The 18,225-nt window shown below is 40.6% G+C and overlaps 35 non-coding genes across 35 annotated transcripts; all 35 read left to right on the top strand.

The window, feature by feature from the left end:
- The first annotated feature begins 327 nt into the window (after positions 1-327).
- On the top strand, positions 328-400 carry Trnak-uuu (transfer RNA lysine (anticodon UUU)). Its single transcript has one exon. It is a non-coding gene; the product is annotated as a tRNA-Lys (tRNA).
- A 417-nt stretch (positions 401-817) lies between these two features.
- On the top strand, positions 818-888 carry Trnag-gcc (transfer RNA glycine (anticodon GCC)). Its single transcript has one exon. It is a non-coding gene; the product is annotated as a tRNA-Gly (tRNA).
- Positions 889-1,360: 472 nt separating this feature from the next.
- Trnar-ucu (transfer RNA arginine (anticodon UCU)) lies at positions 1,361-1,433 on the top strand. The gene has a single exon. It is a non-coding gene; the product is annotated as a tRNA-Arg (tRNA).
- A 415-nt stretch (positions 1,434-1,848) lies between these two features.
- On the top strand, positions 1,849-1,919 carry Trnad-guc (transfer RNA aspartic acid (anticodon GUC)). The gene has a single exon. It is a non-coding gene; the product is annotated as a tRNA-Asp (tRNA).
- A 486-nt stretch (positions 1,920-2,405) lies between these two features.
- Positions 2,406-2,478, top strand: Trnar-ucu (transfer RNA arginine (anticodon UCU)). The gene has a single exon. It is a non-coding gene; the product is annotated as a tRNA-Arg (tRNA).
- Positions 2,479-2,607: 129 nt separating this feature from the next.
- Trnas-uga (transfer RNA serine (anticodon UGA)) lies at positions 2,608-2,689 on the top strand. The gene has a single exon. It is a non-coding gene; the product is annotated as a tRNA-Ser (tRNA).
- Positions 2,690-3,653: 964 nt separating this feature from the next.
- On the top strand, positions 3,654-3,735 carry Trnas-uga (transfer RNA serine (anticodon UGA)). The gene has a single exon. It is a non-coding gene; the product is annotated as a tRNA-Ser (tRNA).
- Positions 3,736-3,956: 221 nt separating this feature from the next.
- On the top strand, positions 3,957-4,027 carry Trnag-gcc (transfer RNA glycine (anticodon GCC)). The gene has a single exon. It is a non-coding gene; the product is annotated as a tRNA-Gly (tRNA).
- Positions 4,028-4,513: 486 nt separating this feature from the next.
- On the top strand, positions 4,514-4,586 carry Trnak-uuu (transfer RNA lysine (anticodon UUU)). The gene has a single exon. It is a non-coding gene; the product is annotated as a tRNA-Lys (tRNA).
- Positions 4,587-5,003: 417 nt separating this feature from the next.
- On the top strand, positions 5,004-5,074 carry Trnag-gcc (transfer RNA glycine (anticodon GCC)). Its single transcript has one exon. It is a non-coding gene; the product is annotated as a tRNA-Gly (tRNA).
- Positions 5,075-5,546: 472 nt separating this feature from the next.
- Positions 5,547-5,619, top strand: Trnar-ucu (transfer RNA arginine (anticodon UCU)). Its single transcript has one exon. It is a non-coding gene; the product is annotated as a tRNA-Arg (tRNA).
- Positions 5,620-6,034: 415 nt separating this feature from the next.
- On the top strand, positions 6,035-6,105 carry Trnad-guc (transfer RNA aspartic acid (anticodon GUC)). The gene has a single exon. It is a non-coding gene; the product is annotated as a tRNA-Asp (tRNA).
- A 688-nt stretch (positions 6,106-6,793) lies between these two features.
- On the top strand, positions 6,794-6,875 carry Trnas-uga (transfer RNA serine (anticodon UGA)). The gene has a single exon. It is a non-coding gene; the product is annotated as a tRNA-Ser (tRNA).
- Positions 6,876-7,080: 205 nt separating this feature from the next.
- Positions 7,081-7,151, top strand: Trnag-gcc (transfer RNA glycine (anticodon GCC)). The gene has a single exon. It is a non-coding gene; the product is annotated as a tRNA-Gly (tRNA).
- A 486-nt stretch (positions 7,152-7,637) lies between these two features.
- Positions 7,638-7,710, top strand: Trnar-ucu (transfer RNA arginine (anticodon UCU)). The gene has a single exon. It is a non-coding gene; the product is annotated as a tRNA-Arg (tRNA).
- A 981-nt stretch (positions 7,711-8,691) lies between these two features.
- Trnar-ucu (transfer RNA arginine (anticodon UCU)) lies at positions 8,692-8,764 on the top strand. Its single transcript has one exon. It is a non-coding gene; the product is annotated as a tRNA-Arg (tRNA).
- A 415-nt stretch (positions 8,765-9,179) lies between these two features.
- Positions 9,180-9,250, top strand: Trnad-guc (transfer RNA aspartic acid (anticodon GUC)). The gene has a single exon. It is a non-coding gene; the product is annotated as a tRNA-Asp (tRNA).
- A 688-nt stretch (positions 9,251-9,938) lies between these two features.
- Positions 9,939-10,020, top strand: Trnas-uga (transfer RNA serine (anticodon UGA)). The gene has a single exon. It is a non-coding gene; the product is annotated as a tRNA-Ser (tRNA).
- Positions 10,021-10,225: 205 nt separating this feature from the next.
- On the top strand, positions 10,226-10,296 carry Trnag-gcc (transfer RNA glycine (anticodon GCC)). Its single transcript has one exon. It is a non-coding gene; the product is annotated as a tRNA-Gly (tRNA).
- A 486-nt stretch (positions 10,297-10,782) lies between these two features.
- Positions 10,783-10,855, top strand: Trnar-ucu (transfer RNA arginine (anticodon UCU)). Its single transcript has one exon. It is a non-coding gene; the product is annotated as a tRNA-Arg (tRNA).
- A 424-nt stretch (positions 10,856-11,279) lies between these two features.
- Trnag-gcc (transfer RNA glycine (anticodon GCC)) lies at positions 11,280-11,350 on the top strand. The gene has a single exon. It is a non-coding gene; the product is annotated as a tRNA-Gly (tRNA).
- A 486-nt stretch (positions 11,351-11,836) lies between these two features.
- Positions 11,837-11,909, top strand: Trnak-uuu (transfer RNA lysine (anticodon UUU)). The gene has a single exon. It is a non-coding gene; the product is annotated as a tRNA-Lys (tRNA).
- A 129-nt stretch (positions 11,910-12,038) lies between these two features.
- Positions 12,039-12,120, top strand: Trnas-uga (transfer RNA serine (anticodon UGA)). The gene has a single exon. It is a non-coding gene; the product is annotated as a tRNA-Ser (tRNA).
- Positions 12,121-12,325: 205 nt separating this feature from the next.
- Trnag-gcc (transfer RNA glycine (anticodon GCC)) lies at positions 12,326-12,396 on the top strand. The gene has a single exon. It is a non-coding gene; the product is annotated as a tRNA-Gly (tRNA).
- Positions 12,397-12,883: 487 nt separating this feature from the next.
- On the top strand, positions 12,884-12,956 carry Trnar-ucu (transfer RNA arginine (anticodon UCU)). Its single transcript has one exon. It is a non-coding gene; the product is annotated as a tRNA-Arg (tRNA).
- A 129-nt stretch (positions 12,957-13,085) lies between these two features.
- Positions 13,086-13,167, top strand: Trnas-uga (transfer RNA serine (anticodon UGA)). The gene has a single exon. It is a non-coding gene; the product is annotated as a tRNA-Ser (tRNA).
- Positions 13,168-14,131: 964 nt separating this feature from the next.
- On the top strand, positions 14,132-14,213 carry Trnas-uga (transfer RNA serine (anticodon UGA)). The gene has a single exon. It is a non-coding gene; the product is annotated as a tRNA-Ser (tRNA).
- Positions 14,214-14,434: 221 nt separating this feature from the next.
- Trnag-gcc (transfer RNA glycine (anticodon GCC)) lies at positions 14,435-14,505 on the top strand. Its single transcript has one exon. It is a non-coding gene; the product is annotated as a tRNA-Gly (tRNA).
- Positions 14,506-14,991: 486 nt separating this feature from the next.
- Trnak-uuu (transfer RNA lysine (anticodon UUU)) lies at positions 14,992-15,064 on the top strand. The gene has a single exon. It is a non-coding gene; the product is annotated as a tRNA-Lys (tRNA).
- A 417-nt stretch (positions 15,065-15,481) lies between these two features.
- On the top strand, positions 15,482-15,552 carry Trnag-gcc (transfer RNA glycine (anticodon GCC)). The gene has a single exon. It is a non-coding gene; the product is annotated as a tRNA-Gly (tRNA).
- A 486-nt stretch (positions 15,553-16,038) lies between these two features.
- On the top strand, positions 16,039-16,111 carry Trnar-ucu (transfer RNA arginine (anticodon UCU)). Its single transcript has one exon. It is a non-coding gene; the product is annotated as a tRNA-Arg (tRNA).
- Positions 16,112-16,526: 415 nt separating this feature from the next.
- Positions 16,527-16,597, top strand: Trnad-guc (transfer RNA aspartic acid (anticodon GUC)). The gene has a single exon. It is a non-coding gene; the product is annotated as a tRNA-Asp (tRNA).
- Positions 16,598-17,285: 688 nt separating this feature from the next.
- Positions 17,286-17,367, top strand: Trnas-uga (transfer RNA serine (anticodon UGA)). The gene has a single exon. It is a non-coding gene; the product is annotated as a tRNA-Ser (tRNA).
- A 205-nt stretch (positions 17,368-17,572) lies between these two features.
- On the top strand, positions 17,573-17,643 carry Trnag-gcc (transfer RNA glycine (anticodon GCC)). Its single transcript has one exon. It is a non-coding gene; the product is annotated as a tRNA-Gly (tRNA).
- Positions 17,644-18,129: 486 nt separating this feature from the next.
- Positions 18,130-18,202, top strand: Trnar-ucu (transfer RNA arginine (anticodon UCU)). The gene has a single exon. It is a non-coding gene; the product is annotated as a tRNA-Arg (tRNA).
- The last annotated feature ends 23 nt before the right edge of the window (positions 18,203-18,225 follow it).

Below are 18,225 nucleotides of genomic sequence, written 5' to 3'. Positions count from 1 at the left end.
ATCAATATCCTTTGCTTATGTATTTTTTAAAATTATGCTTATCTCTTTTTTAAATTATTACTAAAGAGACAAAGTCTGTGAACCACAAGATACTAGCGGAGAAGCTGTGATGACCGAGTGATTAAGGCGATGGACTTGATATCCAGCGGGGTATTCCCGCGCAGGTTCGTACCCTGCTCGCAGCGTTTAATATTGTTTTATTAACATATGAACATCAAAATGCAATCGAGAGTGAAAAGATAACCTATTGCGCAACGAGCATTGGTGTTTCAGTGGTAGAGTTCACGCCTGCCACGCGGGAGATCGGGATTCGATTAAACTTTGCGAGTCTTCGTGGCGCAATGGATAGCGCGCTGGACTTTTAATCCAGAGGTTCCGGGTTCGAGTCACGGCGAAGATGGTGTTCATTTATGCGAATTCCTTTTCAAATTCTAATTAATACATCTTTCCCGTCAATATCCGTTGCTTATGTATTTTTTTAATTTTACCAAAGAGATAAAATCTGTATACCAAAAGTTACTAAAGTAGACGCTGTGATGGCCAAGTGGTTAAGACGTTGAACTTGAAATCCAATGGGATATTCCCGCGCAGGTTCGAACCCTGCTCGCAGCGTTTAATTTTGCAAACATATGAACATTGAACCACAAATCACTAACGTAGTAACTGTGATGGCCGAGTTCTTAAGGCGTTGGACTTGAAATCCAGCGGGATATTCTCACGGAGGTTCGAGCCCTGCTCGTAGCGTTTAATTTTGTTTTATTTAAGGTAAAAACATTAAAATGCAATCGATAGTGAAAAGATAACCTACCGCGAACGAGCATTGGTGGTTCAGTGGTAGAATTCTCGCCTGCCACGCGGGAGGCCCGGGTTCGATTCCCGGCCAATGCAGCTCATAATATTTTCAAGAATTTGATAATAATTCATGGTACGAAATATGGAAAATGTTCTGTTTTCTATTAAAAGTTGCGAGACTTCGTGGCGCAATGGTTAGCGCACTGGACTTCTAATCTAGAATACATTTTAAATTCCAATTAATACATCTTTCCCATCAATATCCGTTTCTTATGTATTTTTTAAATTTATGCTTATCTCTTTTTTAAATTATTACTAAAGAGACAAAGTCTGTGAACCACAAGTTACTGGCGGAGAAGCTGTGATGACCGAGTGATTAAGGCGTTGGACTTGAAATCCAGCGGGATATTCCCGCGCAGGTTCGTACCCTGCTCGCAGCGTTTAATCTTGTTTTATTAACATATGAACATCAAAATGCAATCGAGAGTGAAAAGAAAACCTATTGCGCAACGAGCAATTGTGTTTCAGTGGTAGATTTCTCGCCTGCCACGTCGATTAAACCTTGCAAGTCTTCGTGGCGCAATGGATAGCGCGCTGGACTTCTAATCTAGAAGTTCCGGGTTCGAGTCCCGGCGAAGATGGTGTTCATTTATGTGAATACATTTCAAATTCTAATTAATACATCTTTCCCGTCAATATCCGTTGCTTATGTATTTTTTAAATTTTACTAAAGAGATAAAATCTGTATACCAAAGTTACTGAAGTGGAAGCTGTAATGGCCGAGTGGTTAAGGCGTTGGACTTGAAATCCAATGGGATATTCCCGCTCAGGTTGAAACCCTGCTCGCAGCGTTTAATTTTGTAAACATATGAACATTGAACCATAAATTACTAACGTAGTAACTGTGATGGCCGAGTGCTTAAGGCGTTGGACTTGAAATCCAGCGGGATATTCTCACGGAGGTTCGAGCCCTGCTCGAAGCGTTTAATTTTGTTTTATTTAAGGTAAAAACATTAAAATGCAATCGAGAGTGAAAAGATAACCTACCGCGAACGAGCATTGGTGGTTCAGTGGTAGAATTCTCGCCTGTCACGCGGAAGGCCCGGGTTCGATTCCCGGCCAATGCAGCTCATAATATTTTCAAGAATTTGATAATAATTCATGGTACAAAATATGGAAAATGATCTGTTTTCTATTAAAAGTTGCGAGACTTCGTGGCGCAATGAATAGCGCACTGGACTTCTAATCCAGAATACATTTTAAGTTCTAATTAATACATCTTTCCAATCAATATCCGTTGCTTATGTAGTTTTTAAAATTATGCTTATCTATTTTTCAAATTATTACTAAAGAGACAAAGTCTCTGAACCACAAGTTACTAGCGGAGAAGCTGTGATGACCGAGTGATTAAGGCGTTGGACTTGATATCCAGCTGGATATTCCCGCGCAGGTTCGTACCCTGCTCGCAGCGTTTAATATTGTTTTATTAACATATGAACATCAAAATGCAATCGAGAGGGAAAAGATAACCTATTGCGCAACGAGCATTGGTGTTTCAGTGGTAGATTTCTCAACTGCCACGCGGGAGATCGGGATTCGATTAAACCTTGCGAGTCTTCGTGGCGCAATGGATAGCGCGCTGGACTTCTAATCCAGAGGTTCCGGGTTCGAGTCCCGGCGAAGATGGTGTTCATTTATGCGAATACATTTTATATTCTAATTAATACATCTTTCCCGTCAATATCCGTTGCTTATGTATTTTTTGAATTTTACTAAAGAGATAAAATCTGTATACCAAATGTTACTAAACTAGAAGCTGTGATGGCCGAGTGGTTAAGGCGTTGGACTTGAAATCCAATGGGATATTCCCGCGCAGGTTCGAACCCTGCTCGCAACGTTTAATTTTGTAAACACATGAACATTGAACCACAAATTACTAACGTAGTAACTGTGATGGCCGAGTGCTTAAGGCGTTGGACTTGAAATCCAGCGGGATATTTTCACGGAGGTTCGAGCCCTGCTCGCAGCATTTAATTTTGTTTTATTTAAGGTAAAAACATTAAAATGCAATCGAGAGTGAAAAGATAACGTACCGCGAACGAGCATTGGTGGTTCAGTGGTAGAATTCTCGCCCGCCACGCGGGAGGCCCGGGTTTGATTCCCGGCCAATGCAGCTCATAATATTTTCAAGAATTTGATAATAATTCATTGTACGAAATATGGAAAATGTTCTGTTTTCTATTAAAAGTTGCGAGACTTCGTGGCGCAATGGATAGCGCACTGGACTTCTAATCCAGAATACATTTCAATTTCTAATTAATACATCTTTCCCATCAATATCCGTTGCTTATGTATATTTTAAAATTATGCTTATCTATTTTTCAAATTATTACTAAAGAGACAAAGTCTGTGAACCACAAGTTACCAGCGGAGAAGCTGTGATGACCGAGTGATTAAGGCGTTGGACTTGATATCCAGCGGGATATTCCCGCGCAGGTTCGTACCCTGCTCGCAGCGTTTAATATTGTTTTATTAACATATAAACATCAAAATGCAATCGAGAGGGAAAAGATAACCTATTGCGCAACGAGCATTGTTGTTTCAGTGGTAGATTTCTCGCCTGCCACGCGGGAGATCGGGATTCGATTAAACCTTGCGAGTCTTCGTGGCGCAATGGATAGCGCGCTGGACTTCTAATCCAGAGGTTCCGCGTTCGAGTCCCGGCGAATATGGTGTTCATTTATGCGAATACATTTTATATTCTAATTAATACATCTTTCCCGTCAATATCCGTTGCTTATGTATTTTTTGAATTTTACTAAAGAGATAAAATCTGTATACCAAAAGTTACTAAAGTAGAAGCTGTGATGGCCGAGTGGTTAAGGCGTTGGACTTGAAATCCAATGGGATATTCCCGCGCAGGTTCGAACCCTGCTCGCAGCGTTTAATTTTGTAAACATATGAACATATGAACATATGAACATTGAACCACAAATCACTAACGTAGTAACTGTGATGGCCGAGTTCTTAAAACGTTGGACTTAAAATCCACCGGGATATTCTCACGGAGGTTCGAGTCCTGCTCGTAGCGTTTAATTTTGTTTTATTTAAGGTAAAAACATTAAAATGCAGTCGAGAGTGAAAAGATAACCTAACGCGGACGAGCATTGGTGGTTCAGTGGTAGAATTCTCGCCTGCCACGCGGGAGGCCCGGGTTCGATTCCCGGCCAATGCAGCTCATAATATTTTCAAGAATTTGATAATAATTCATGGTACGAATTATGGAAAAAGATCTGTTTTCTATTAAAAGTTGCGAGACTTCGTGGCGCAATGGATAGCGCACTGGACTTCTAATCCAGAATACATTTTAAATTCTAATTAATACATCTTTCCCATCAATATCCTTTGCTTATGTATTTTTTAAAATTATGCTTATCTCTTTTTTAAATTATTACTAAAGAGACAAAGTCTGTGAACCACAAGATACTAGCGGAGAAGCTGTGATGACCGAGTGATTAAGGCGATGGACTTGATATCCAGCGGGGTATTCCCGCGCAGGTTCGTACCCTGCTCGCAGCGTTTAATATTGTTTTATTAACATATGAACATCAAAATGCAATCGAGAGTGAAAAGATAACCTATTGCGCAACGAGCATTGGTGTTTCAGTGGTAGAGTTCACGCCTGCCACGCGGGAGATCGGGATTCGATTAAACTTTGCGAGTCTTCGTGGCGCAATGGATAGCGCGCTGGACTTTTAATCCAGAGGTTCCGGGTTCGAGTCACGGCGAAGATGGTGTTCATTTATGCGAATTCCTTTTCAAATTCTAATTAATACATCTTTCCCGTCAATATCCGTTGCTTATGTATTTTTTTAATTTTACCAAAGAGATAAAATCTGTATACCAAAAGTTACTAAAGTAGACGCTGTGATGGCCAAGTGGTTAAGACGTTGAACTTGAAATCCAATGGGATATTCCCGCGCAGGTTCGAACCCTGCTCGCAGCGTTTAATTTTGCAAACATATGAACATTGAACCACAAATCACTAACGTAGTAACTGTGATGGCCGAGTTCTTAAGGCGTTGGACTTGAAATCCAGCGGGATATTCTCACGGAGGTTCGAGCCCTGCTCGTAGCGTTTAATTTTGTTTTATTTAAGGTAAAAACATTAAAATGCAATCGATAGTGAAAAGATAACCTACCGCGAACGAGCATTGGTGGTTCAGTGGTAGAATTCTCGCCTGCCACGCGGGAGGCCCGGGTTCGATTCCCGGCCAATGCAGCTCATAATATTTTCAAGAATTTGATAATAATTCATGGTACGAAATATGGAAAATGTTCTGTTTTCTATTAAAAGTTGCGAGACTTCGTGGCGCAATGGTTAGCGCACTGGACTTCTAATCTAGAATACATTTTAAATTCCAATTAATACATCTTTCCCATCAATATCCGTTTCTTATGTATTTTTTAAATTTATGCTTATCTCTTTTTTAAATTATTACTAAAGAGACAAAGTCTGTGAACCACAAGTTACTGGCGGAGAAGCTGTGATGACCGAGTGATTAAGGCGTTGGACTTGAAATCCAGCGGGATATTCCCGCGCAGGTTCGTACCCTGCTCGCAGCGTTTAATCTTGTTTTATTAACATATGAACATCAAAATGCAATCGAGAGTGAAAAGAAAACCTATTGCGCAACGAGCAATTGTGTTTCAGTGGTAGATTTCTCGCCTGCCACGTCGATTAAACCTTGCAAGTCTTCGTGGCGCAATGGATAGCGCGCTGGACTTCTAATCTAGAAGTTCCGGGTTCGAGTCCCGGCGAAGATGGTGTTCATTTATGTGAATACATTTCAAATTCTAATTAATACATCTTTCCCGTCAATATCCGTTGCTTATGTATTTTTTAAATTTTACTAAAGAGATAAAATCTGTATACCAAAGTTACTGAAGTGGAAGCTGTAATGGCCGAGTGGTTAAGGCGTTGGACTTGAAATCCAATGGGATATTCCCGCTCAGGTTGAAACCCTGCTCGCAGCGTTTAATTTTGTAAACATATGAACATTGAACCATAAATTACTAACGTAGTAACTGTGATGGCCGAGTGCTTAAGGCGTTGGACTTGAAATCCAGCGGGATATTCTCACGGAGGTTCGAGCCCTGCTCGAAGCGTTTAATTTTGTTTTATTTAAGGTAAAAACATTAAAATGCAATCGAGAGTGAAAAGATAACCTACCGCGAACGAGCATTGGTGGTTCAGTGGTAGAATTCTCGCCTGTCACGCGGAAGGCCCGGGTTCGATTCCCGGCCAATGCAGCTCATAATATTTTCAAGAATTTGATAATAATTCATGGTACAAAATATGGAAAATGATCTGTTTTCTATTAAAAGTTGCGAGACTTCGTGGCGCAATGAATAGCGCACTGGACTTCTAATCCAGAATACATTTTAAGTTCTAATTAATACATCTTTCCAATCAATATCCGTTGCTTATGTATTTTTTAAATTTATGCTTATCTATTTTTTAAATTATTACTAAAGAGACAAAGTCTGTGAACCACAAGTTACTAGCGGAGAAGCTGTGATGACCGAGTGATTAAGGCGTTGGACTTGAAATCCAGCGGGATATTCCCGCGCAGGTTCGTACCCTGCTCGCAGCGTTTAATCTTGTTTTATTAACATATGAACATCAAAATGCAATCGAGAGTGAAAAAATAATCTATTGCGCAACGAGCATTGGTGTTTCAGTGGTAGATTTCTCGCCTGCCACCCGGGAGATCGGGATTTGAATAAACCTTGCGAGTCTTCGTGGCGCAATGGATAGCGCGCTAGACTTTTAATCCAGAGGTTCCGGGTTCGAGTCACGGCAAAGATGGTGTTCATTTATGCGAATACATTTCAAATTCTAATTAATACATCTTTCCCATCAATATCCGTTGCTTATGTAATTTTTAAATTTTACCAAAGAGATAAAATCTGTATACCAAAAGTTACTAAAGTAGAAGCTGTGATGGCCGAGTGGTTAAGGCGTTGGACTTGAAATCCAATGGGAAATTCCCGCGCAGGTTCGAACCCTGCTCGCAGCGTTTAATTTTCTAAACATATGAACATTGAACCACAAATCACTAACGTAGTAACTGTGATGCCCGAGTTCTAAAGGCGTTGGACTTGAAATCCAGCGGGATATTCTCACGGAGGTTCGAGCCCTGCTCGTAGCGTTTAATTTTGTTTCATTTAAGGTAAAAACATTAAAATGCAGTCAAGAGTGAAAAGATAACCTAACGCGAACGTGCATTGGTGGTTCAGTGGTAGAATTCTCGCCTGCCACGCGGGAGGCCCGGGTTCGATTCCCGGCCAATGCAGCTCATAATATTTACTAGAATTTGATAATAATTCATGGTACGAATTATGGAAAAAGATCTTTTTTCTATTAAAAGTTGCGAGACTTCGTGGCTCAATGGATAGCGCACTGGACTTCTAATCCAGAATACATTTTAAATTCTAATTAATACATCTTTCCCATCAATATCTGTTGCCTATGTAGTTTTTAAAATTATGCTTATCTATTTTTCAAATTATTACTAAAGAGACAAAGTCTCTGAACCACAAGTTACTAGCGGAGAAGCTGTGATGACCGAGTGATTAAGGCGTTGGACTTGATATCCAGCTGGATATTCCCGCGCAGGTTCGTACCCTGCTCGCAGCGTTTAATATTGTTTTATTAACATATGAACATTAAAATGCAATCGAGAGGAAAAAGATAACCTATTGCGCAACGAGCATTGGTGTTTCAGTGGTAGATTTCTCGCCTGCCACGCGGGAGATCGGGATTCGATTAAACCTTGCGAGTCTTCGTGGCGCAATGGATAGCGCGCTGGACTTCTAATCCAGAGGTTCCGGGTTCGAGTCCCGGCGAAGATGGTGTTCATTTATGCGAATACATTTTATATTCTAATTAATACATCTTTCCCGTCAAAATCCGTTGCTTATTTTTTTTTTGAATTTTACTAAAGAGATAAAATCTGTATACCAAAAGTTACTAAAGTAGAAGCTGTGATGGCCGAGTGGTTAAGGCGTTGGACTTGAAATCCAATGGGATATTCCCGCGCAGGTTCGAACCGTGCTCGCAGCGTTTAATTTTGTAAACATATGAACATATGAACATTGAACCACAAATCACTAACGTAGTAACTGTGATGGCCGAGTTCTTAAAACGTTGGACTTGAAATCCAGCGGGATATTTTCACGGAGGTTCGAGCCCTGCTCGTAGCGTTTAATTTTGTTTTATTTAAGGTAAAAACATTAAAATGCAGTCGAGAGTGAAAAGATAACCTAACGCGGACGAGCATTGGTGGTTCAGTGGTAGAATTCTCGCCTGCCACGCGGGAGGCCCGGGTTCGATTCCCGGCCAATGAAGCTCATAATATTTTCAAGAATTTGATAATAATTCATGGTACGAAATATGGAAAATGTTCTGTTTTCTATTAAAAGTTGCGTGACTTCGTGGCGCAATGGTTAGCGCACTGGACTTCTAATCTAGAATACATTTTAAATTCCAATTAATACATCTTTCCCATCAATATCCGTTGCTTATGTATTTTTTAAATTTATGCTTATCTCTTTTTTAAATTATTACTAAAGAGACAAAGTCTGTGAACCACAAGTTACTGGCGGAGAAGCTGTGATGACCGAGTGATTAAGGCGTTGGACTTGAAATCCAGCGGGATATTCCCGCGCAGGTTCGTACCCTGCTTGCAGCGTTTAATCTTGTTTTATTAACATATGAACATCAAAATGCAATCGAGAGTGAAAAGATAACCTATTGCGCAACGAGCAATTGTGTTTCAGTGGTAGATTTCTGGCCTGCCACGTGGGAGATCGGGATTCGATTAAACCTTGCGAGTCTTCGTGGCGCAATGGATAGCGCGCTGGACTTCTAATCCAGAAGTTCCGGGTTCGAGTCCCGGCGAAGATGGTGTTCATTTATGCGAATACATTTCAAATTCTAATTAATACATCTTTCCCGTCAATATCCGTTGCTTATGTATTTTTTAAATTTTACTAAAGAGATAAAATCTGTATACCAAAGTTACTAAAGTGGAAGCTGTGATGGCCAAGTGGTTAAGGCGTTGGACTTGAAATCCAATGGAATATTCCCGCTCAGGTTGAAACCCTGCTCGCAGCGTTTAATTTTGTAAACATATGAACATTGAACCATAAATTACTAACGTAGTAACTGTGATGGCCGAGTGCTTAAGGCGTTGGACTTGAAATCCAGCGGGATATTCTCACGGAGGTTCGAGCCCTGCTCGCAGCGTTTAATTTTGTTTTATTTAAGGTAAAAACATTAAAATGCAATCGAGAGTGAAAAGATAACCTACCGCGAACGAGCATTGGTGGTTCAGTGGTAGAATTCTCGCCTGTCTCGCGGAAGGCCCGGGTTCGATTCCCGGCCAGTGCAGCTCATAATATTTTCAAGAATTTGATAATAATTCATTGTACAAAATATGGAAAATGATCTGTTTTCTATTAAAAGTTGCGAGACTTCGTGGCGCAATGAATAGCGCACTGGACTTCTAATCCAGAATACATTTTAAGTTCTAATTAATACATCTTTCCAATCAATATCCGTTGCTTATGTATTTTTTAAATTTATGCTTATCTATTTTTTAAATTATTACTAAAGAGACAAAGTCTGTGAACCACAAGTTACTAGCGGAGAAGCTGTGATGACCGAGTGATTAAGGCGTTGGACTTGAAATCCAGCGGGATATTCCCGCGCAGGTTCGTACCCTGCTCGCAGCGTTTAATCTTGTTTTATTAACATATGAACATCAAAATGCAATCGAGAGTGAAAAAATAATCTATTGCGCAACGAGCATTGGTGTTTCAGTGGTAGATTTCTCGCCTGCCACGCGGGAGATCGGGATTTGATTAAACCTTGCGAGTCTTCGTGGCGCAATGGATAGCGCGCTAGACTTTTAATCCAGAGGTTCCGGGTTCGAGTCAGGCCAAAGATGGTGTTCATTTATGCGAATACATTTCAAATTCTAATTAATACATCTTTCCCATCAATATCCGTTGCTTATGTATTTTTTTTATTTTACCAAAGAGATAAAATCTGTATACCAAAAGTTACTAAAGTAGAAGCTGTGATGGCCGAGTGGTTAAGGCGTTGGACTTGAAATCCAATGGGAAATTCCCGCGCAGGTTCGAACCCTGCTCGCAGCGTTTAATTTTCTAAACATATGAACATTGAACCACAAATCACTAACGTAGTAACTGTGATGGCCGAGTTCTTAAGGCGTTGGACTTGAAATCCAGCGGGATATTCTCACGGAGGTTCGAGCCCTGCTCGTAGCGTTTAATTTTGTTTTATTTAAGGTAAAAACATTAAAATGCAGTCGAGAGTGAAAAGATAACCTAACGCGAACGAGCATTGGTGGTTCAGTGGTAGAATTCTCGCCTGCCACGCGGGAGGCCCGGGTTCGATTCCCGGCCAATGCAGCTCATAATATTTACTAGAATTTGATAATAATTCATGGTACGAATTATGGAAAAAGATCTGTTTTCTATTAAAAGTTGCGAGACTTCGTGGCTCAATGGATAGCGCACTGGACTTCTAACCCAGAATACATTTTAAATTCTAATTAATACATCTTTCCCATCAATATCCGTTGCTTATGTAGTTTTTAAAATTATGCTTATCTATTTTTCAAATTATTACTAAAGAGACAAAGTCTCTGAACCACAAGTTACTCGCGGAGAAGCTGTGATGACCGAGTGATTAAGGCGTTGGACTTGATATCCAGCTGGATATTCCCGCGCAGGTTCGTACCCTGCTCGCAGCGTTTAATATTGTTTTATTAACATATGAACATCAAAATGCAATCGAGAGGAAAAAGACAACCTATTGCGCAACGAGCATTGGTGTTTCAGTGGTAGATTTCTCGCCTGCCACGCGGGAGATCGGGATTCGATTAAACCTTGCGAGTCTTCGTGGCGCAATGGATAGCGCGCTGGACTTCTAATCCAGAGGTTCCGGGTTCGAGTCCCGGCGAAGATGGTGTTCATTTATGCGAATACATTTTATATTCTAATTAATACATCTTTCCCGTCAAAATCCCTTGCTTATGTATTTTTTGAATTTTACTAAAGAGATAAAATCTGTATACCAAAAGTTACTAAAGTAGAAGCTGTGATGGCCGAGTGGTTAAGGCGTTGGACTTGAAATCCAATGGGATATTCCCGCGCAGGTTCGAACCGTGCTCGCAGCGTTTAATTTTGTAAACATATGAACATATGAACATTGAACCACAAATCACTAACGTAGTAACTGTGATGGCCGAGTTCTTAAAACGTTGGACTTGAAATCCAGCGGGATATTTTCACGGAGGTTCGAGCCATGCTCGTAGCGTTTAATTTTGTTTTATTTAAGGTAAAAACATTAAAATGCAGTCGAGAGTGAAAAGATAACCTAACGCGGACGAGCATTGGTGGTTCAGTGGTAGAATTCTCGCCTGCCACGCGGGAGGCCCGGGTTCGATTCCCGGCCAATGCAGCTCATAATATTTTCAAGAATTTGATAATAATTCATGGTACGAATTATGGAAAAAGATCTGTTTTCTATTAAAAGTTGCGAGACTTCGTGGCGCAATGGATAGCGCACTGGACTTCTAATCCAGAATACATTTTAAATTTTAATTAATACATCTTTCCCATCAATATCCGTTGCTTATGTATTTTTTAAAATTATGCTTATCTCTTTTTTAAATTATTACTAAAGAGACAAAGTCTGTGAACCACAAGATACTAGCGGAGAAGCTGTGATGACCGAGTGATTAAGGCGATGGACTTGATATCCAGCGGGATATTCCCGCGCAGGTTCGTACCCTGCTCGCAGCGTTTAATATTGTTTTATTAACATATGAACATCAAAATGCAATCGAGAGTGAAAAGATAACCTATTGCGCAACGAGCATTGGTGTTTCAGTGGTAGATTTCTCGCCTGCCACGCGGGAGATCGGGATTCGATTAAACTTTGCGAGTCTTCGTGGCGCAATGGATAGCGCGCTGGACTTTTAATCCAGAGGTTCCGGGTTCGAGTCACGGCGAAGATGGTGTTCATTTGTGCGAATACATTTCAAATTCTAATTAATACATCTTTCCCGTCAATATCCGTTGCTTATGTATTTTTTAAATTTTACCAAAGAGATAAAATCTGTATACCAACAGTTACTAAAGTAGACGCTGTGATGGCCGAGTGGTTAAGACGTTGGACTTGAAATCCAATGGGATATTCCCGCGCAGGTTCGAACCCTGCTCGCAGCGTTTAATTTTGCAAACATATGAACATTGAACCACAAATCACTAACGTAGTAACTGTGATGGCCGAGTTCTTAAGGCGTTGGACTTGAAATCCAGCGGGATATTCTCACGGAGGTTCGAGCCCTGCTCGTAGCGTTTAATTTTGTTTTATTTAAGGTAAAAACATTAAAATGCAATCGATAGTGAAAAGATAACCTACCGCGAACGAGCATTGGTGGTTCAGTGGTAGAATTCTCGCCTGCCACGCGGGAGGCCCGGGTTCGATTCCCGGCCAATGCAGCTCATAATATTTTCAAGAATTTGGTAATAATTCATGGTACGAAATATGGAAAATGTTCTGTTTTCTATTAAAAGTTTCGAGACTTCGTGGCGCAATGGTTAGCGCACTGGACTTCTAATCCAGAATATATTTTAAATTCCAATTAATACATCTTTCCCATCAATATCCGTTGCTTATGTATTTTTTCAAATTTATGCTTATCTCTATTTTAAATTATTACTAAAGAGACAAAGTCAGTGAACCACAAGTTACTAGCGGAGAAGCTGTGATGACCGAGTGATTAAGGCGTTGGACTTGATATCCAGCTGGATATTCCCGCGCAGGTTCGTACCCTGCTCGCAGCGTTTAATATTGTTTTATTAACATATGAACATCAAAATGCAATCGAGAGGGAAAAGATAACCTATTGCGCAACGAGCATTGGTGTTTCAGTGGTAGATTTCTCAACTGCCACGCGGGAGATCGGGATTCGATTAAACCTTGCGAGTCTTCGTGGCGCAATGGATAGCGCGCTGGACTTCTAATCCAGAGGTTCCGGGTTCGAGTCCCGGCGAAGATGGTGTTCATTTATGCGAATACATTTTATATTCTAATTAATACATCTTTCCCGTCAATATCCGTTGCTTATGTATTTTTTGAATTTTACTAAAGAGATAAAATCTGTATACCAAATGTTACTAAACTAGAAGCTGTGATGGCCGAGTGGTTAAGGCGTTGGACTTGAAATCCAATGGGATATTCCCGCGCAGGTTCGAACCCTGCTCGCAACGTTTAATTTTGTAAACACATGAACATTGAACCACAAATTACTAACGTAGTAACTGTGATGGCCGAGTGCTTAAGGCGTTGGACTTGAAATCCAGCGGGATATTTTCACGGAGGTTCGAGCCCTGCTCGCAGCATTTAATTTTGTTTTATTTAAGGTAAAAACATTAAAATGCAATCGAGAGTGAAAAGATAACGTACCGCGAACGAGCATTGGTGGTTCAGTGGTAGAATTCTCGCCCGCCACGCGGGAGGCCCGGGTTTGATTCCCGGCCAATGCAGCTCATAATATTTTCAAGAATTTGATAATAATTCATTGTACGAAATATGGAAAATGTTCTGTTTTCTATTAAAAGTTGCGAGACTTCGTGGCGCAATGGATAGCGCACTGGACTTCTAATCCAGAATACATTTCAATTTCTAATTAATACATCTTTCCCATCAATATCCGTTGCTTATGTATATTTTAAAATTATGCTTATCTATTTTTCAAATTATTACTAAAGAGACAAAGTCTGTGAACCACAAGTTACCAGCGGAGAAGCTGTGATGACCGAGTGATTAAGGCGTTGGACTTGATATCCAGCGGGATATTCCCGCGCAGGTTCGTACCCTGCTCGCAGCGTTTAATATTGTTTTATTAACATATAAACATCAAAATGCAATCGAGAGGGAAAAGATAACCTATTGCGCAACGAGCATTGTTGTTTCAGTGGTAGATTTCTCGCCTGCCACGCGGGAGATCGGGATTCGATTAAACCTTGCGAGTCTTCGTGGCGCAATGGATAGCGCGCTGGACTTCTAATCCAGAGGTTCCGCGTTCGAGTCCCGGCGAATATGGTGTTCATTTATGCGAATACATTTTATATTCTAATTAATACATCTTTCCCGTCAATATCCGTTGCTTATGTATTTTTTGAATTTTACTAAAGAGATAAAATCTGTATACCAAAAGTTACTAAAGTAGAAGCTGTGATGGCCGAGTGGTTAAGGCGTTGGACTTGAAATCCAATGGGATATTCCCGCGCAGGTTCGAACCCTGCTCGCAGCGTTTAATTTTGTAAACATATGAACATATGAACATATGAACATTGAACCACAAATCACTAACGTAGTAACTGTGATGGCCGAGTTCTTAAAACGTTGGACTTAAAATCCACCGGGATATTCTCACGGAGGTTCGAGTCCTGCTCGTAGCGTTTAATTTTGTTTTATTTAAGGTAAAAACATTAAAATGCAGTCGAGAGTGAAAAGATAACCTAACGCGGACGAGCATTGGTGGTTCAGTGGTAGAATTCTCGCCTGCCACGCGGGAGGCCCGGGTTCGATTCCCGGCCAATGCAGCTCATAATATTTTCAAGAATTTGATAATAATTCATGGTACGAATTATGGAAAAAGATCTGTTTTCTATTAAAAGTTGCGAGACTTCGTGGCGCAATGGATAGCGCACTGGACTTCTAATCCAGAATACATTTTAAATTCTAATTAATACATCTTTCCCATCAATATCCTTTGCTTATGTATTTTTTAAAATTATGCTTATCTCTTTTTTAAATTATTACTAAAGAGACAAAGTCTGTGAACCACAAGATACTAGCGGAGAAGCTGTGATGACCGAGTGATTAAGGCGATGGACTTGATATCCAGCGGGGTATTCCCGCGCAGGTTCGTACCCTGCTCGCAGCGTTTAATATTGTTTTATTAACATATGAACATCAAAATGCAATCGAGAGTGAAAAGATAACCTATTGCGCAACGAGCATTGGTGTTTCAGTGGTAGAGTTCACGCCTGCCACGCGGGAGATCGGGATTCGATTAAACTTTGCGAGTCTTCGTGGCGCAATGGATAGCGCGCTGGACTTTTAATCCAGAGGTTCCGGGTTCGAGTCACGGCGAAGATGGTGTTCATTTATGCGAATTCCTTTTCAAATTCTAATTAATACATCTTTCCCGTCAATATCCGTTGCTTATGTATTTTTTTAATTTTACCAAAGAGATAAAATCTGTATACCAAAAGTTACTAAAGTAGACGCTGTGATGGCCAAGTGGTTAAGACGTTGAACTTGAAATCCAATGGGATATTCCCGCGCAGGTTCGAACCCTGCTCGCAGCGTTTAATTTTGCAAACATATGAACATTGAACCACAAATCACTAACGTAGTAACTGTGATGGCCGAGTTCTTAAGGCGTTGGACTTGAAATCCAGCGGGATATTCTCACGGAGGTTCGAGCCCTGCTCGTAGCGTTTAATTTTGTTTTATTTAAGGTAAAAACATTAAAATGCAATCGATAGTGAAAAGATAACCTACCGCGAACGAGCATTGGTGGTTCAGTGGTAGAATTCTCGCCTGCCACGCGGGAGGCCCGGGTTCGATTCCCGGCCAATGCAGCTCATAATATTTTCAAGAATTTGATAATAATTCATGGTACGAAATATGGAAAATGTTCTGTTTTCTATTAAAAGTTGCGAGACTTCGTGGCGCAATGGTTAGCGCACTGGACTTCTAATCTAGAATACATTTTAAATTCCAATTAATACATCTTTCCCATCAATATCCGTTTCTTATGTATTTTTTAAATTTATGCTTATCTCTTTTTTAAATTATTACTAAAGAGACAAAGTCTGTGAACCACAAGTTACTGGCGGAGAAGCTGTGATGACCGAGTGATTAAGGCGTTGGACTTGAAATCCAGCGGGATATTCCCGCGCAGGTTCGTACCCTGCTCGCAGCGTTTAATCTTGTTTTATTAACATATGAACATCAAAATGCAATCGAGAGTGAAAAGAAAACCTATTGCGCAACGAGCAATTGTGTTTCAGTGGTAGATTTCTCGCCTGCCACGTGGGAGATCGGGATTCGATTAAACCTTGCAAGTCTTCGTGGCGCAATGGATAGCGCGCTGGACTTCTAATCTAGAAGTTCCGGGTTCGAGTCCCGGCGAAGATGGTGTTCATTTATGTGAATACATTTCAAATTCTAATTAATACATCTTTCCCGTCAATATCCGTTGCTTATGTATTTTTTAAATTTTACTAAAGAGATAAAATCTGTATACCAAAGTTACTGAAGTGGAAGCTGTAATGGCCGAGTGGTTAAGGCGTTGGACTTGAAATCCAATGGGATATTCCCGCTCAGGTTGAAACCCTGCTCGCAGCGTTTAATTTTGTAAACATATGAACATTGAACCATAAATTACTAACGTAGTAACTGTGATGGCCGAGTGCTTAAGGCGTTGGACTTGAAATCCAGCGGGATATTCTCACGGAGGTTCGAGCCCTGCTCGAAGCGTTTAATTTTGTTTTATTTAAGGTAAAAACATTAAAATGCAATCGAGAGTGAAAAGATAACCTACCGCGAACGAGCATTGGTGGTTCAGTGGTAGAATTCTCGCCTGTCACGCGGAAGGCCCGGGTTCGATTCCCGGCCAATGCAGCTCATAATATTTTCAAGAATTTGATAATAATTCATGGTACAAAATATGGAAAATGATCTGTTTTCTATTAAAAGTTGCGAGACTTCGTGGCGCAATGAATAGCGCACTGGACTTCTAATCCAGAATACATTTTAAGTTCTAATTAATACATCTTTCCAATCAATATCCGTTGCTTATGTATTTTTTAAATTTATGCTTATCTATTTTTTAAATTATTACTAAAGAGACAAAGTCTGTGAACCACAAGTTACTAGCGGAGAAGCTGTGATGACCGAGTGATTAAGGCGTTGGACTTGAAATCCAGCGGGATATTCCCGCGCAGGTTCGTACCCTGCTCGCAGCGTTTAATCTTGTTTTATTAACATATGAACATCAAAATGCAATCGAGAGTGAAAAAATAATCTATTGCGCAACGAGCATTGGTGTTTCAGTGGTAGATTTCTCGCCTGCCACCCGGGAGATCGGGATTTGAATAAACCTTGCGAGTCTTCGTGGCGCAATGGATAGCGCGCTAGACTTTTAATCCAGAGGTTCCGGGTTCGAGTCACGGCAAAGATGGTGTTCATTTATGCGAATACATTTCAAATTCTAATTAATACATCTTTCCCATCAATATCCGTTGCTTATGTAATTTTTAAATTTTACCAAAGAGATAAAATCTGTATACCAAAAGTTACTAAAGTAGAAGCTGTGATGGCCGAGTGGTTAAGGCGTTGGACTTGAAATCCAATGGGAAATTCCCGCGCAGGTTCGAACCCTGCTCGCAGCGTTTAATTTTCTAAACATATGAACATTGAACCACAAATCACTAACGTAGTAACTGTGATGCCCGAGTTCTAAAGGCGTTGGACTTGAAATCCAGCGGGATATTCTCACGGAGGTTCGAGCCCTGCTCGTAGCGTTTAATTTTGTTTCATTTAAGGTAAAAACATTAAAATGCAGTCAAGAGTGAAAAGATAACCTAACGCGAACGTGCATTGGTGGTTCAGTGGTAGAATTCTCGCCTGCCACGCGGGAGGCCCGGGTTCGATTCCCGGCCAATGCAGCTCATAATATTTACTAGAATTTGATAATAATTCATGGTACGAATTATGGAAAAAGATCTTTTTTCTATTAAAAGTTGCGAGACTTCGTGGCTCAATGGATAGCGCACTGGACTTCTAATCCAGAATACATTTTAAATTCTAATTAATACATCTTTCCCATCAATATCTGTTGCCTATGTAGTTTTTAAAATTATGCTTATCTATTTTTCAAATTATTACTAAAGAGACAAAGTCTCTGAACCACAAGTTACTAGCGGAGAAGCTGTGATGACCGAGTGATTAAGGCGTTGGACTTGATATCCAGCTGGATATTCCCGCGCAGGTTCGTACCCTGCTCGCAGCGTTTAATATTGTTTTATTAACATATGAACATTAAAATGCAATCGAGAGGAAAAAGATAACCTATTGCGCAACGAGCATTGGTGTTTCAGTGGTAGATTTCTCGCCTGCCACGCGGGAGATCGGGATTCGATTAAACCTTGCGAGTCTTCGTGGCGCAATGGATAGCGCGCTGGACTTCTAATCCAGAGGTTCCGGGTTCGAGTCCCGGCGAAGATGGTGTTCATTTATGCGAATACATT

This window comes from Styela clava, chromosome 3 (genome assembly GCF_964204865.1).
Source record: "Styela clava chromosome 3, kaStyClav1.hap1.2, whole genome shotgun sequence".
In the NCBI taxonomy this organism is placed as follows: Eukaryota; Metazoa; Chordata; class Ascidiacea; order Stolidobranchia; family Styelidae; genus Styela; species Styela clava.
This window is presented reverse-complemented; position numbering and strand designations above follow the sequence as displayed.